Source organism: Barbus barbus, assembly GCF_936440315.1.
Source record: "Barbus barbus genome assembly, chromosome: 33".
Classification (NCBI taxonomy): domain Eukaryota; kingdom Metazoa; phylum Chordata; class Actinopteri; order Cypriniformes; family Cyprinidae; genus Barbus; species Barbus barbus.
Genome location: NC_136761.1, coordinates 22,133,742 through 22,150,941, shown reverse-complemented (window position 1 = coordinate 22,150,941; position 17,200 = coordinate 22,133,742).

The following is a 17,200-nucleotide window of genomic DNA, read 5'->3' as shown; positions in this document are numbered from 1 at the left end:
CATTTGTGAAATAATTTTTATGCTTACTGCATACAGCTGCATTTATTTGATCATAAATACAGTACATACTGTGAAATATTACAATTTTAGTTTTTTATTTAATATATAAAATGTAGCTTCTTATAAAATGCCATTATTCCAGTCTTCATAGTCGTATGATCCTTCATAAATCATTTTAATATGCTGATTTGCTGCACAAGAAACATTTCTAGTTATCAATGTTGAAACCAGCTGTGCTGCTTAATATTTTTGTGGAAACTGTGATACAATTTTACTGGAATCTTTGAGTGGAAAGAGAATCTTTGAGAAGACTGGAATCTTTGAGTTCAAAATAATTTTTTATTTGAAATATAATTATTTCATAACCTTATAAATAAATAGCATTGCTGTATTTTTTTTATTACATCCTTTCTGAAATAAAAAAAAACTGACCCAAACTTTGAACAGTAGTGTAATTTCACTCCATGTGATTGTATTAAATTCTAAAATTATTACTGTATATGATATTAAAATATAATGGATTATTAAAGTGATACAGACAAATTATTCAACTAAAAATGACAAAGCAGAATATTAACTTGCTTATTGCTGTTTTCCCACTAACTCTCAAGAAGAGTCATGACTACTAAACAGAGCTCTGACAATTGGCCAAAGTTTTCTGTTTGCCTGGCAGCCGTTCCAATTAAAAACACAAAGGTCAGTCATGTCCCTTCAGTCTGGCAATCAGAGACTATACTGAAGACAGACATTGTGTGCCATGCTCACATCCTCAGGAGTGTGGAGACCAAACATCAGCAGTTAAGAGGAACAGTCTGTTCTTCCCCCTGTTCTAAGATGCCAATTTTATATTAGTCATTTATTGTCGCAAAGTTATCAGAAAAAAAAAAACAAAACGGTACAAAAAGTGCCTCATTAGAACTCATTAATCTAACTTCTACATCCAACAGAGGAAAAATGTTTTTTTTTTTTTTTTTTTTGCATTTAAAATAATTGCATACTGTAAGTAGAGGAGCACTGCACACATTTTCAGTACAAAAGAGCACTTTGGTGTGTGTGATGACAGGGAGGGAGGAAGTTTTGGCACGACTCTCAGACTGCAGGGGCACATTAGAGAGTTTATTCTCCCATGTCAACCACATCATGTTTGAACGAAAGTAATGCAATAAAAAACCCACTGCAGTAACAGAAAAAAAGGCTTTCACACAAATGGAGCTAAAATCTCAGAGGAAACAGGGCTATTTGGGGCAGCATAAAGTAATGTCAATACTTCAGAGCATTTCCCTAATAATGTATGAATTACGTGACTCTATTTTTGAGTTTGTATTGATGTCACTGAAAACATCATCATCATCATCATCTTTCCATTTCTACCTCTGCGCAGCCTCGCAGGGTGTCGCTGTCAACAGTGACGTGGTGGGGTTCCTGCAGCATGCTGTGGATGTGATATAGTAAATAAATAAATAAGGAGTAAAATAAATAAATGATAAGGACCTGAGCTTCAGAGGCATTAAAGCTGTGCCATTATATAAGCATATAGTCTTTTTTTTTTCTTTGTTTAATGGATCAGCATGTGGTCAACCCCTACTCAAAATGCATTTTACGTAATAGTGAAGATCATATACTGTAATAATGTTAGGTACTGTTTTTAAACATACAGAAATGCTTTCTGTATTAACCTCTAATACAAGAAATATGTTTGAATCAACATTCTGAGTAAAACTATGACAAGTTCACTTGTTTCAGGACTGCTGATTAGCTAAGGCTCTGGAAATCACAAAAAGCTAAATGGCAGCTTATGTGTCCCAGGTGAGAAGGAGGGCAAACGGTAATCATAATTAGGCTTCCAGAAATTAGTGATGACACAGATGTCTTCCCCATTATGAATATTCTGGTCATTAGTGAAGAGCAGAAGGCAGCTGTTAGAGGTTTATGGCACCAGCCTCACTCACAGAAAAAGCAGCCTGTCTGGAGCCCAGCAGCGATGTGTAGATTATTAGTCATCAACGTGTGCATCACAGCTCAAGTATGTGAGATAAAGCTCTTAAGATGTTAAACTAAGGATGTTTTTTCTGGGGAAGTTGTTTGTGGTTGAATGTTCGGTAATGCTTATAGTCACTGCATTTGTGAAACTGGAACAAGCATGAAGTAAAGGTTTTTAAACCAGGATCCAGTGGGGTGCAAGTGGGTGAATAATTTAAAACGTTTATTTGAGATATTAATGAAACATAGTTACATTTATATTCACCAAATTTGATTACTTTATTTTTCTTTCTAATGAATGGTGAAAAATCATGAAATTAATTGAGATTACTTTTTCTCTTGACTTTATTCTCAAAACATTGGCATATAGTTAAAAAAAGAAAAGTAGCCATTTTCCAAGTAATATTTCACAACTTGCATTGGTACAATGATTAAAAGGCAAATATTTATTATAAACATTATACATACTAATGCCATAGAAACTCTAGATGGCGCAGGCTGATGGGTCTTAACATAAGTGTTAAACGACTTTGCACAAGCTGATTGGTTCATATTGACCAATCGCATTTCTTGCCATTTATAAGCCCATTATTCCTGAATTAGAATTTCAATTTCCAGGTGAATTGGGACTAACTATACTAATGAATTTATGGTAAATTTATGACTGGCTTTGTTACAGCACTATATCCTAAGGACACCATCCAGACACAGCCTTGCTAGCCAGGCAGACTAAACCCACATCAGTCTGCCAGGACAACAGGTCCTGTGCCTGTAGCATCAGTAAATTACTGTATGGTGCATCATTTTGTCAGTAATGTACCAAAATTGCATTTGTCAGAGTATGCTGACTGTTCTAAATGCGTGTCATGTCTTTTTCCTAATCTCTCCTCTCCACTTGAGAAGTAGACTGAACGGGACAGTTGCACTTTTGATTAAGTTGCACTTAAACACTTGGTGTTGATAAGTCATATCAATCTCTTTTAATGGACTCTAAATGGTCTCTCGGCTTGGCAATAGGCACTGCAGGACTGTATTTTTTCTCATGTTCGTGTAATTAGATATGATAGAATGATAGATAGAGGCAGGTGTGCTCTCGTGTGTCAGTAAGCAAATTTAGAAGACCCTAAACGAATGAGAAGAAAATATGAAGGAGATTGTAGGCTCACTTTTGAATTTGCATGTGATTTAGCAGAACCAGCTTGAAAGATTATGAGTTTAAAAAGTAAAATTCATGATTCCATTGTTTTTACATTTTATTCATGATTCATATTATTGATACTTATTTGGCTTTTCTTCATGCCTGCATTATATTTTACTTGCCTTAAAGGGATATTGGAGGGATTCTGCTGTATTAGACCTATGGATGCTGAAACATCTTGACTTCCAGTAAGATGGGAGGGTTGTGTCTGAAGTAAAAAAAATAATAAAAATACTGCTAGAAGTGTAAATGTTTTAATTTAAAAAAAATTAAAAAATCAACTCTCGGGACTTAAACTGGCTAAAGTTGAGAAAAAACACTCAGATATTGAAGTAATGTTTCACTTGCGAAAATCTACGAGGAAAATAACTGCAGGGGTTTCTCTGATAGTGCTGCTGCTGTGGTTATGGGAAGACAAACAGCATTGTCTGCTTATCATTTACACACGCTGCAGCTCAAGACAGTGACTCATTCTCTGTCTCTCTCGCTCTTCCTCTTGTAATGTTTCGATAGAGAAATTCAAACAGGTACAGAACAATAAAACTCGCTGGAGAGAGCAGCTATCACACTGTAAGCATTGTTATACAGGAGTTTAATGAAGTCGGCTTGTTTTTCAAAAGCTGCACAGAATTTAGGTTCACCTCATTTGAATACATTTGTTCAACAGCTTGAGCACAATGACTCATTCACACGTCTTTTCTCTCTCCCCACATTTTTCTTTTCCTTTCACACTTGTATATCCTGTATTCCTCCAATACATTCCCTAGTGTGATCATTAAAGCGAAATCAAGAAGTGAACTGCGAGTAAGGTTGCCATAGGAACTGATTGGTTGGCCATGATTTGGACTCTATTCATATACTAGGCATTAGGAGGATTTTGCAGCCCGTTGCCTGGTTTCATTAGAGGCTAATATCGGTCGGGATGAGTCTGCTGCTCGGCCAGAGGAGACGGTTGCTAGGCGGACATGTGTTCTGTGTGGGAGTGCTGTATGCTGCCTTGAGACCACCAATATACAATCCGTTATCTCAGATGAAGCCTTTTCTTCCCTAAAAAAGTAGCTTTTCTTTTGTTCTAGATGTGGCTTCGCTTTGCAGCTAAAACAGACAATGAGTTATGAGCACTGGGACCTGCCCACACCGAAGTAACAAAGATTTATCTTAAGTGATCCAAACATGTAAAGAAGCTAAGCTGAGCCCAGAATGATTCATCACATTTTTGTTGATTGCATCCCGCAGCTCTTGTGTGTCTTTCTACTTACAGTAACAATCGCTCCTCTGAGCATCCACATCCCTCATCGACAGACTCGAGGGCCTCATCTGTTTCTGCTGAGAGAGGGAGGATGGAAACAGTTCAGACAGTGGAATTATTCCCATTAGAGCATCTCATTTACTATGGAAGGGCAAATCAGAATGGATGACGGATATTAATATTGAGGTTTCTGTAGTGCTAAAAACAGCATCTGCTTGACAGAGACCGAAGAGCCGGCTGTTCATCACGCGTGGGGCTCGTATTGCCTCTAGACTCTTCAAAAGGGCCTCTGCTACCCCTCTACCTACGATTTTATGCATTATTTACATTTTTAAACATGCAATGTTCATGCAGGCCACATAGATGCATCTCAGATTGTCCTGTAGATGCAAACAGGAGCAGATTGAGTAATATCTGTATGAATAGATAACTGAAGCCTGTTTCTACTGCCTTTAATCATAGTGACAAATTTTGGTACTGTGATTACAGATTTTGCATCTTTTAAAGTTAAAATTGTTATTCTAAACTATTCTGTGTAGCTACTGCTGCTTTCATCATTTCAGATCTACAAAAACTCCATCTATTTCATTTTGTAATGATTTTGCCTCAATACAGGAGTTTTGTCTCATTCTACTCTTTTTTCCATTTTTCATAACCTGAGAGAGATTGACGGTCCTAATGTTAGTGATTGACAGCAAAGAATAATCTGCAGCATGCGCCTTATGGCATATTATATGTCGGTGACATAAACTTTTGCAGTTGTGTTCCTGCAGAACATATCAACCAAACTCGCACTAAACATTCAGTTGTGATTTTTAGGCAGTCAGTTTGGTTATATCATGAGCTTGTCAGTCCCTTTTATTAAACTGTGCACAAACAGAGCCATATTTTGTGCTCCAAATAGAACTGACAACTGTGTTTTGTTTCCGTGTGAAGAGCCATAGATTTTCACAGTCTATCCTTTAGACCCAATTTGTTCTTTCATTATTGATGGCTTCTTTCTCCCAATCTATCATTAAATATTTCAGACTTTATCTTTATTGCATGTTCCTCCTGGGGGTTTATGGGTTGGCAGAAGCATTGTGGTTTCTTCTAAGAGCTCTGCAATGTTTGCCCGGGATCAAGGCTTCTGATGTTGTTGTTAGTGCACAATGGGTTGGATTATTGAAGAAGTTTATTGAGGACTGGTTCTTGATCAGTGGTGGGGAGGGTGAAGAGTTGGTGGAGAGCTGATGTGTTCCTATGTTTGACTGAAACCATCAGCTCTCTCTGTTTCTCTGTCTCTGAAAGTGAGTGAGGAAGGTAGAGAGACAGTGTTCTTTTATTTGTACAAAAGTTTCAAAGTACTATATTGAAAAGTATCCATGTTGATGATAAGAAACTGCGACAGGTCAAATGGTACCAGTGAAAAATAGAATAAAATGCATTTGGAAAAAAAAAATATTGTGTTATTGTTAAGTGTTAGTGCATGATTTTCACCCATATTGTTGATGGTTTTATTTAAAACATACTTTAATAAAATTAATGATAATGATAAAAACGATTCAGTATGAGCAAAGAACGTTACAAAGTCTTACATACATTAACATGACAAGTTTAAAATTGTTTTAGTTAGAAATTAATATTTTACATTTATGGGAAGAAATAGTAAAGACATTTGTTACAAATTTCAGTTTCCTAAATTATGTTCTTTTGAACTTTCTATTCATTAAAAATATAAGCAAGACATTTTTTAAAATTGATATTAATAACTGCAAAATCATCCTATTAGAATGATTTCTGAAGGATCACGTGATACTGAAGACTGGAGGAATGATGCTGAAAATTCAGCTTAGCCATCACAGGAGTAAATTACATTTTAAAATATATTAAACTTTATATTTTAAATTGTATGTTTTCAGTAATACTTCACATTATTACTATCTTTACTGTATTTTTGATTAAATAAATGCAGTCTTGCTGAGCATAAGAGGCTCATAAAACATTTCCTCAAACTTTTGAATGGTAGCAAGTGAACGACAAGCATGTACACAAGAAGCGATTAGAAAGTGAGATTGAAGGTGCGTGGCTGTTTAAGTGTATGGTGTTTAAGTGCTTGTGAGTACTCAGCTCTTAGAGTAATGAATGGTGTTGTAGGTCTCCTTTAGGAATGTGCCCGTTGTGTGTGTAAGTGAGTGTTTAGTGTATGCATTAGTGCTTAAGTGCTTGAGATAAGTGCCTGCGCTCACTGTAAAAGAACAGTGATTGGCGAAGCAGCAGCGAGCCCCCTGCTGGCTCTCAGCAGGGGTGATTGTAAAGGTGAGAATCTCGGGTGCGGCGGTACAATACGGGACCCCTGGTGCGGGTAATCACCATGAGGCCGAGAGCATGCCACAATGCAACAAAGACCCCCTGTAACACACATGTGCCCTCCTTTGTGCAGTTAACTGCACACTCGGCCCTCTCCGGGGGTCCTGAGTGCCTCGGTGGGGGGCCGATTAAGGAATTAGGCACAGGGGAAAACTAGTGGTGTTGACTAACACTAAGTGGAGGCCCATCTTCAGTCAGAAAGCAGTGACTGAGGACGAGAGGCGGGGGGATACAGACAGAGTGCTGTGTGCATGTGCATGTGTTTGTGACCTCTGGGGAATCAGACTTTCTCTCTCATGCTGTGAGGAGTTCATTGCCCTCCTCCAGGGAGTCTGCGTGTACTCATACACCTCCAGCACAGAGGAAACATGATGTCAAGACCCAATAAATAAATAATCTCACTGCTAAACCATGCGCACACGGGGTCTTTAATGCAAAATTACATGGAGCAAATAAATAGCCATTACACCTTTTGCTTGTTGCTGGACTTGCATTTTTTGACAGTAGAGGAAAACTGAAGTTCGTATAATGTCAGGAACTACCTATATTTTTCAATCATTCAAAATAAAAACATTAAGCAGATCAACAAAAAAACAACAACAACCTTGCAGCTGTAATGTACTCTCTTAAAAATAGGGCTTATTCATTGGCATCTGTGGTTCCATTAAGAATCTTTAAAGGATTAGTTCACTTCCAGAATAAACATTTCCTGATCATTTTACTCACCCCCATTCTAAAAAAAAAATCACCAATCTATATACTTTTTAACCACAAATCCTTGTCTTGCACTAGCTCTTCGATGCGCATGCGTGACTTCACGCATTGCGTAATCACATTGGAAATTGTCTGTACTTTGGTTCAAAAAGGTAGGGTAGGGTGAAAAACTTTCTCTTCCAACTTAAAAATCGCCTGACATTGTTTTTGAAAAGGGCGTTTGACTTTTCTTTGCACATTCGCTTTGTAAACACTGGATCGGTACTTCCACCTGCGTCACGTGTGACCTTTCCAACGTGACTATGTAATGCATGACGTCAAGCTAGTGCAAGACGAGCATTTATGGCTAAAAAGTATATAAAGTGTTATATTTTATTAGAAAGGTAAGACCCTTATTCCTCGGCTGGGATCATGTAGAGACCTTTGAAGCGGCATTGGAACTGCTATTTGCACCTTCAACCTGTTAGCCACCACTGAAGTCTACTATATGGAGAAAAATCCTGGAATGCTTTCCTCAAAAACCTTCATTTCATTTCAACTGAAGAAAGAATGACATGAACATCTTGGATGATATAGGGGTGAGTAAATTATCAAGAAATTTTTATTCTGGACGTCAACTGGTCCTTTAACATCCATGGAACATAGGGTGACCATACAGTATGTCCTCTTTTTCCCAGCCATGTCCCAGCTGGGAATTTTTATTTATTTTTTTCTTCAAATTTTCTGAAGTGTCCAGGGTTTGGCCAGGTTTTTTAGGTAATATTGTTGTCTTACTTTCTGAACATAATGATTGAAAAGTAGTTTGACCAATAGTGTGCAGGTGTTGTACATAATCGAGTGCGAGAACGTGGATTCTACAGAGAATGGACAAAGCATTGCAAATACATGTACATACTGTATAATGTATGAGAGCACATCAATAGGAAAACAAAGCCAAAACCCGGACACTTTAGGCAGTTTAGAAATATCATTCAGGAAAAAGAGGACGTATGGTCACCCTAATTAAAACTTTCCAAATCTTTAGATTCTTAAAATGTTCTATTTACCAAGGAAAAAAAAGTTAAGTTGTTTTATTTTATTGTTAACTACTCACTGAAAGTTCTTAAGGGAACCATTTTTAGCATCAAAGTAAAAGTGAGTGTGTGAAAGCTGTTGCATAAGAAAACTGCTAATGACATAAGTTGCTTGTTATGAAAGCGTTAAAGCAATTATGTTAAGGACAGTACTTCAAAACCAGAGAATATTAGTTGTGCAACTGCTATGACAAATGCCTAGTAAAGTTTGATAAACTGCATGAAGAATAAAGGATAGAAGAAAAACTTTAATGTTGTGGGTTTATTCTAGTCCATCTTTAATAAGAGCTTATTCAGTAATAGCAGAGTGGGCACAACCCAATCTCACAGGGAAACTATAATGCATGTATGAACACCCACCCCTAAACAACCGTCACTGGGGTGCAAAACTAATTCATGAAAACTTAGTTTTGAAATGGTATGGGATCATGTTGGCGTGTAGTAGTAGCTTCTTACCACTGTACCCTTGAAATCCCTGTACTTATGAAATGCTCTAATGATGTTCAGACATAAATGGGGGAACATGTAGATTCTCTACATTGTGCTTATTCACCTTTACCTTTACACAAATCCTCCTTCTAATGAACGCTCACTGTGACTCCACGGCTAATGGCAGAGAAGCTGTTGTGGCAGCAGTATGCTGATGAATCGAGGAAGTGCTCCCTGAGGGAGCGAGTAAACACTGAAAGAGAAGCCTTACCGCTGAGATCACGCGCAACATCAAGTAAAGGAGCGCTGCCATCACCTTACATGCCCTGTCCTGAGGGGAGAGGGCTACACTTACCACTGCCTTATAGTCAGAGCACAGGAGTGAGAGGAAAACGGAGAGACGACATGAATACAAATACACAGACACTGTTTCTGTGCACTACACATACTAAAACCACTGAAAATATGCTGATGAAACACACATACTGCGAAATACAGGGGAATTTAGGTGAACCAAGCATTCGATTTGAAGTTGACTGTCAAAGCACATTTCATTAAATACACTTATTTCAATGCAGCTATTAGCATATTAATGACTCCTGTGCATTGTATGAAGCAGAGAAAGTGTGAAAATAGGAGAAAATGAGATGCTGATAAGAGACTTACTCCCATGTTTCTTATATTCATTTCTAGTGTTGCTCTTCCTTGATATTTTCTTCTCTTTAGCCTTTATTTCTAAATATATTTTATTCTGTAATGTTATTTTATCACTTGTTTTTTCAATTAGTCTTCATATTCTGTCTTTTGATCATTTATGTGCATTGTTTTGCAAGGTTTTTGCTTTATTTTCTTTGTATGCAGCTAAAGTGCAAATGCTTTGGTAATACAAATGTGCAATTAGTAAAGCACATTAAAACAGAGAGAGAGAGAAAGCAGAAACGGATCCTTACCTTTAAAAGGAACTGAAAAGCCACTACATAAATCACAATTAGCTGTTTTACACAATTCATTTGTATAGGTTTTGTTGGTTTAACAAAGCACAATCTTTTGAATTACCACTTGAACCTGCTTAAAGGAATAGTTCACCTGAATAGTTCAAACACCTGTTTTCTTAATAAATGTTTAAGTGTAATTTTTAAATGTCTTAATGGAATTGTTTATTGTAGACATCGCCTCACAAGATGTTAATTGATGTACTGGCATTGGATTACCTATTAATTATTGTGATATGTTTCTCAGCTCTTTGGACTCATTCTGACGGCACCCATTCACTGCAGAGGATCCATTGGTGAGCAAGTGAGGTAATTCAAAATTTCTCCAGATCTGTTCTGATGAAGAAACAAACTTATCTACATCTTGGATGAGTAAATTTTCAGCAAATTTGTATTTTTTAGGTGAACTATTCCTTTAAGTATATCTGGAGTAAACCTACTACAGCTTGGGAATCATTTAAAAGTGTTTAAAATGTTTTGACTCTTTGATTATGTTAAGTATGAAGGTCTGACTAATTTAAGAAAATTAATTTAAATCACAAATTAGTAAGCAAATTAGTAGCAAGCAATGAGCAGCTAACATAAATCTATATTCTGATACCTTTATGCGTGATTTGCATCGAGCGTGTCCTTGAACCGGGGTCTGGCTATACTGACCACAATGCATGACTGTGATTTTTATACGTGCTGATTCTCTGCTGTGATCAAAGTCTGGTGTATCACCTCAACCCCTCAACCCCTGCTGGGTTACTGTGCCATCCATTTTACATACAAACATTTTGCATTTGAACGAGAGAGATAAACAGAATAACTTTTTTTCCCATTGAATTAGTGGTACATAACAAGCAGGGCCTGCAAAACTGTACTAGGCGGTCCATGAAAACTTGAAAATTTCTAAATGTGTCTGTCCTTACTATCATAGTAAACATGTTACCTAATTAATATTAATAAAATATGTTTACCATTACCATTCTTTGATACTACTATTTCATTCCGCTTTTTTAAATCACAAGATTATTTTTGATTGGTTTGTTCAACTAATATCGTATAGTTTTGTGAAAAAACTAAATTAAAATATATAATAAAGTTGATGTCAGATACACCATCAGCTTTTTAAAAAAAATTTAATTAGCCATATATAATGTTGCTCTCAGGCAAAGCCAATAAATTAAGTGCAATTTTGTATGTGGTATTGGATTTTTGGAAGGGGGCCATTGACAAGGAGATCATTATATTCTGTGGTTCCTTGGCATCAGAAATTGTGAAAACCACTGTATTAGAGTGTTACACTGAAACCATACAAAATTCTCTGACTCACACCTGAATAATTACACTGTGCACTGCTGCCCTGAAGGATGTACAGAGGTTAGATATGTCTCTAACAGATGGCGAAGCCCTCCTGTTTAGAATACTAATGTTGGTACATCTTACAAAACCAACTCTGTCATACAACAGCAGTATCACTGTGTGTATGAACCGGTCTTGCTTTACAGAGACCCATATTAGGAAACCAGATTCTTACAGAGCCCTGACGGCTTCATCTTTTGTTCTTAATTAACAGAGCTGTAAGTCGACTCAAGTCTCCTGAGACTTTTTAATTGGGTAAAGCATTGATGTTTGACTTTACTTTTCCAAGAAAATGACCAAGCCACAAAAACAAACGAGGTTGTTTTTACGAAGAGTTACTTGAGTGCTTAGTTTGCTCTTTCACTGCCCACCTACTTACATTTTCTTTTTGCTTGTACAATTTATATTCATGTTATTGCATGTACAAGCCAAAAAAAAATTAATAAAAATATATATATACTTTAATTGCCAGATGTAATTCATATGCTCCAGATGGGAGGGTGTTTGTACATCAGCTGAGTTGTTGACATTTCTTGGAAATCTTGGAATCTCCATCCAGCTAGGGAAGAGGTAGCGTGTGGTTCTCTCCTGACAGAAGAAACTGATGTGCAGTGACACCATGGCAACGAGAGGCTCACCCCCTGCCTGACCCCCGTCGTCCTACACACTCACTTTGTGTTCAGCTCTAGAGGCTACACACACGGGCTTAATTAATCAGATGAACCGATTTGTACTTGGAACATCCGGATATCAATAAGCAGCTCTCTGAATCATTCTGGTTTATGTATACTTATACACAGAAACACAAAGCAAAGAGACATTTATTCCCAGTTGTGATGGGTTGAAATTGGCAAACATTGGTATTCTGGAGTAAAGGGTAACATTACTTCAAACCTGAAGTACCTGAACATTACTTACACAGTACTTCAAACCTGAAATATATATACTGTAAGAGGAAAGAAAGAACTTCTCAATGCAGCAGATCTGGCTCAACCAATGGGATTGTCTGTTTGACTGACCAATGGCAGATTAGAGTTTGGGAAGCCTGTTAAAAATCATTGAAGTTCACTGTATTCTTTAATGCAGCATAAATCACACACTTCACCAGTGTTTGAAATGTGTTTGTTCATTTTTTCTTGAAGTTACAAAACTGCATACACTGCCACTGCCAGTACTCTCACAGCACTTCTTTTTCACATCTTGTCATGTTGCTCATTAAATGGCTGAAAAACTCTTCTCGCACTCTTGTTCTACTGGAAGCACAAAATTGTCTATCTGCTACAGGAGCCCTTCAAGTGTTTCCCTCTCTCTTTTTCCCTCTAGCTGTCTCACCAGATGCTTTCATCATTTGAATGTGCTCGAATTTAAACCATAACCTGCATCGCTTTACATTTGACACCTTTTTATCTCAACATGTGACTAAACAGATCCAAATCAAGTTTTAGTTCATCCTGGAAAACTGTAGAATACTGAAAAAAAAACCATGCCTAAACTAGAAACATGTACAGTGCATTTATACTCTGTGTAGAGAAGAACTACAGTTGACTCAGAGGTGGATATGAAGTCTGTGAGCATGATTCCTCCTTGTATGGCTAAATGGACAGTTAAAATACCTGAAGATGTTTCCTTTGCTGAGGTCTTTATAAAGCACATGTCCTGATTAAACCCGCAGTCAAAATGCTCTTCATACTAATGTAGTACTGTATGTAGAATTTGCCTCATTTGTTTACTTTGCATTGTGTTCAAACCTATCCCAGACTCCCTTTATGAAGTTCAGTAGAGTTTAGAGTTGTAGTAAATTACATTTGTAAATGTCAGATCTATGAATCATAATGTTTATCAGTGATTTACATTGATCTCTGCAGTCTCATGACAACCTGTTGAAACACTGTGAAATGCATATTCTAGTGTTTAAAAAAAAATCATTGCATTGACTGCAAATTAGACTTTAATAAAAAAAAAACCTGAAATGTCATTAGTGGACTGATCCTGTTGATGATGGATTGAGTTCATGGGTGAATTTTGCTAGTGAATGAACACATGTAATTAATGTTACTCACAGTGTATGTAGTCTTTCCAAAGTGATATATCACCAGAAATGTATACAAAAGCAAATATACTAACAATATTGCAACTTTTTAAAACAAGGCTATAGTAGGCCTAATAATAAAAAGGAGAGTAAAAGAGCGTCAGTTCATCCCATTGGTGAGTTCAAACTGGACAGCCTCATTGATGAAGATCACGATCACCAAGATGCTTCCTAACATGCCAATGGGTTTATCAGAGAACCACTTTGAAAAGCTGACAGTAAAGCCAGAGGGATCTCTGGACTCATTACTGGACTTATTGATCTACCTATAGTGAATGTTACATCAGGAAACTTATTGGCAAACTCACACATCCTCACCTTTGAGCTCATTACCTAATCAATTAAACAATATTTATTATCAAACTAATTGATGAACTTGGTGGAGATGCAGTCACTCTTAAATATAAAAGTAGTTTTTTTTTCTCCCCATTTAAGATCCATTTGGGCTTCTCGAAGAACCTTTCAGTGAACAGTTCTTGTACTGTGATGAAAATCTCATGGTAAAAAAAAATGACGAGCCTTATGACAATGGGATAATGACAAATTAATAAACATTATTTGTAGGCACTGGGAGCACCACAAGTGTAATAAGGATGGTGGTGGGGAATCCCAAAAAATAACAAAAATTATAATTATTAAAAATTATAAAGTTATTCTACGCTGTGTGAGCAAAGTCAAGCGTTAGTCCAATAGGATAACATTAGCATTTTCATGAAAAAGAAAATCCTCTTTGGAGTTTTTCCATAGAACTTTTTTATAATCTACCTTTTTCCACTATAAAGAAATTTTTGTGCAATGGAAATGTTCCATAGACATTAACGGTTATTCATAGAACCATAAAGGCCAGTAAATAATCTTTATTTTTAAGAGTGTGGGTTAAAGCAGCTGAAGAACGAGGGAAAAAGTAGCTTGGGGAGCGAGAGACGAGGTGTGTAAATTCTTCATGGTCAGTGTGGCTGTTTTCCTGGCAGTACCATGGAAGTGTCAGGAATAGGAATGCAGTTTTGATGCAGAGAGCCTCATGAATAGTGCATGACCGGCGGAGAGAGAGCAGAGAGGAGAGGCCTGTCTGCTTCTCTTATGTAATCACATCCCTCCCACTGCAGCAGCACATGCAGTCCGGGATTCCCTCCTGCACCTGCTCACAAAAGGGAAGAGATAGGCGAGGCGGAGGAGAAAAGGACTGTAGAATCATGAGGGATGGAAAGAAATAAGGTTAAAGAAATGATAAAACATAGGGATATTACAAATCAGCAAGCTTGAAGGTGTTACGTAATTGCAAATTCAACCGTAATATGCAGCTCATTTATTTCATTCTAGAATTGAAAGTATTACACATACTTTTCTCAGGGCAAAACACAGGAGTCAGAGTGCAGATGATTAATGCATTCAAAGAGGATTGTGTTTTCTGCCCTGGGTTATATCTATAAATTAAACACACATAGTCTAGTGCTCCATATGTGATACAGCATTTGAAAGAGAATTGTGTCATCACATCAAGAGCTTCATCAATGTCCTTCAGTGAACTCAGCGCTGTACATATGTGTGTGTTCCTCTGAGCCTATAGAGCTATTATCTGAGCACATAAACAGCTCTTGCGTAACGTCTCCCTCGCACATGCGCTTCAGACATCCCCAATCAGGCTCATTTGCTCCAGTACTCTCACAGAGATCAAAACACTTTCTCAAGTCACATATAAAGACCTTTAGTAAGGCATGACTAGAATTGGTCTAATGGTTAGAGAGTCGGACTCGTAATCGAAAGGTTGTGGGTTCGAGTCTCGGGCCGGCAGGAATTGTAGGTGGGGGGAGTGAATGTACAGCGCTCTCTCCACCCTCAATACCACGACTGAGGTGCCCTTGAGCAAGGCACCGAACCCCCAACTGCTCCCCGGGCGCTGCAGCATGGCTGCCCACTGCTCCGGGTGTGTGTTCACGGTGTGTGTGTGTGTGTGCGTGCATTTGTTCACTACTCACTGCTGTGTGTGTGCACTTGGATGGGTTAAACGCAGAGCACCAATTTCGAGTATGGGTTACCATACTTGACAATACGTCACGACTTTAGAGAAGTGTGCTTTGGGCTTCAACATAACAGGCTATTATACAGAATGTCTGATAATGTCATATTATATTTTACCTTGACATAGTTCACGTTGACTTTCAGCCCAGTCCAGCAGACAGATATACTTCATTGCTAGGATCAGTGTTAGTGTGAGTCAGAAAGTTGACATCTATGATAAAAGATGATATAGTGAAATGTAATTGGTGAATGATGTAAAAATGTAAGTGGCTTGATATCATTCGAATGGAGCAGGAATCGTTCTCCACACAGGCAGATGATACATACAGAAGCTTAACAAAGAGATGAATCTAAAAGAAACGGCACATAAAGAAAGCTGAAGATGTTATTGCTATCCGAATTGCTGTCCGTGGTGCTGAAACTTTGGAAAGCTAGTAAATGACTGAAATACATTAAATAGAGATTCATTATATATTTGTACCATATCAAATAAGTGACAGTATGTATGTTTAATGTGACAGTATGTATGCTGTGTACGGTTAGATGAGGAAAGATGCCAGCCTTAAGAACAATGTGCATTGACTTTAAAATTGTAGCATATTTAAGTTTAGCATGTGCACGATGATGAGGCATCAGCCAAGGGAAATTAATACATTAGCTAATTTAGTTGTTACGGTACAAAATTATTCAAAGATGCACATATTGTCATTGAAGATCCATCATAATAGCATAATATTTGTAATATTTTTTTTACTAAATATTTATATATAATATATTCATAATATTTTTACTGAAGAACTATACTTTTTACTGCACAAATCTAAAAACATTGATGTTTCCACAAATCCCCCATGAAGAACTGAACAAATGAAATGACAAAATTAAAAAAATTACAGCCATTCATCATGATGAGCTGAGATTTTTTTGTGCTATGTTCAAAAGCAAAAAAGAAAAATGATAATCTTTCTTCAGGGGGCATCATACTTTGTCTTACCCGATATGTTTTTTTTTTTTTTTTTAAATCTAACATCATCTAATGCTTGATGTTAATCTTTTAAATAACTGAAAATCTCAAAATAAACATTTTTGTACATTAGTTTTGTGATGCCTAAATTAATTTGTAACATTTATTACTGATTTTTGTTTTTAGTGTTTTATTTTGAGTTAGACAAAATAGTATTTTTGACCATAATATGAACATATTGGTGCATTTCTTAAAATACATATATAAAAAGATATCTTTAACTATTTTATAAATATGTAAATGGAGACTTTACTGTTCATTTGCTGCTTTCACTTTTTGTTCATAAGATTTGCAAATGTCTGCAAGTTGTGTTTGGTGTGTGAGGTCTCTATAGTGAGTTACTCGGGTCCCCTGAGGGTTTGTCTTCATTATACTGGATGCTCTGTGAGCTGCTGTCTGTCCAGTTGGCTTCAGCCTGCAGTGCTACAGAACTGTGTTAATGAATTAGAGTGTGCTGGCTAATGAACAAGAAGAAAGGGCCACAGAGAGGAAATAATGGGAGTGCATAGAGCAGCAGCATAAGAGATGAAATGTGTCGTACCTGCTGCTGTGGAACAGACTTCTCATTAGTTCATTTCTGCTTACAGAGCTAACACAGAGACCACTTAATTGCTGTATATACATACTGCACTGTAACCAAAGACATTCTTACTATTTCTGCCATTGTTAGCGATCCTTATAATCCCTCTCACACGCACATATATAGACATCACACATATATATTCATCAAAAGTTAT